Below are 460 nucleotides of genomic sequence, written 5' to 3'. Positions count from 1 at the left end.
ATTATATTTCCTAAGATTACACATTTATGGACATATATACAACATAATTTATGCTCCTTAATTAGAGAATTAAATTAAGGGTTTTTTTAAATACATACCTCTAATCAAGATTATTTATTTCAATTTTCTTCAAAAACTTTTTTGTACGCAATAAATGTTTTAAAATTTTAAAATAAAAAAAAATCCTTAAAATTTTATCGTGAAGATAATTAAATTCCTTAAAAATTTAATTATAAACAAGTCATATTGACGATTCATTTTTAGACACTCTTTATAAAACAAGTGCTATACTTGATCTTTGTAAATTGAAAATATATAGATCCCTCTAAGTCTCTAACAATAGTTTGAATTCAGTTCAGAGAAATTACTTATGTATGTATTACCGTTTATAAAATTAATGATTTATTTATAATTAAATTTGGTAAAAATCTTATTAATTGTCTTTGTAACAAAACGTTAG

This window comes from Arachis ipaensis, chromosome B09 (genome assembly GCF_000816755.2).
Source record: "Arachis ipaensis cultivar K30076 chromosome B09, Araip1.1, whole genome shotgun sequence".
Lineage (NCBI taxonomy): Eukaryota > Viridiplantae > Streptophyta > Magnoliopsida > Fabales > Fabaceae > Arachis > Arachis ipaensis.
The sequence above is the reverse complement of the archived record's forward strand: the minus strand, read 5'-3'. Positions refer to the sequence as shown.